Below are 496 nucleotides of genomic sequence, written 5' to 3'. Positions count from 1 at the left end.
AAAAATATTTTTTTTTCAAGCCCTATTTTTATTCTTTCATTAGCCTCTTCTTGCAGTTAGATTGTAAAAAGCAGCAGCAGTGAGAAAATCCTTACACAAGCTTAACACCCTGGCAATGAGTTGGGATAAAAGGAATGTCAAATAGTGGTAATAATGCCCATTAGCTGCTGATCCCTGCAAGAGATGTGGTGATTAGAGATGTGTTCTGGGCTTAAATCTGTCTTGATACATTGCTGGCTGACTCTTCTTCCAAGGCCATTATATTCGTTGAACAGAATGGCATACAGGAATGAAAATGCCTTCTCTACTCATTCTTGTCTACATTGAAAAAAATGGAGATAGGAAGAGTTTGGTTTCCTGTTTTTGGTGTGGAATTCTGCTTTAAATGTTCTAATTATAAATGAAACGAGGTAGTATTTTTATCTTGGTTTTGTGTTCAGTTTGAGATTAAGGGAAATGATGAGAAGATCTTTGAGAGCTGCTGGATTGGGCAGAC

This window comes from Tauraco erythrolophus, chromosome 3 (genome assembly GCF_009769465.1).
Source record: "Tauraco erythrolophus isolate bTauEry1 chromosome 3, bTauEry1.pri, whole genome shotgun sequence".
NCBI classification, from domain to species: Eukaryota; Metazoa; Chordata; class Aves; order Musophagiformes; family Musophagidae; genus Tauraco; species Tauraco erythrolophus.
The sequence above is the reverse complement of the archived record's forward strand: the minus strand, read 5'-3'. Positions refer to the sequence as shown.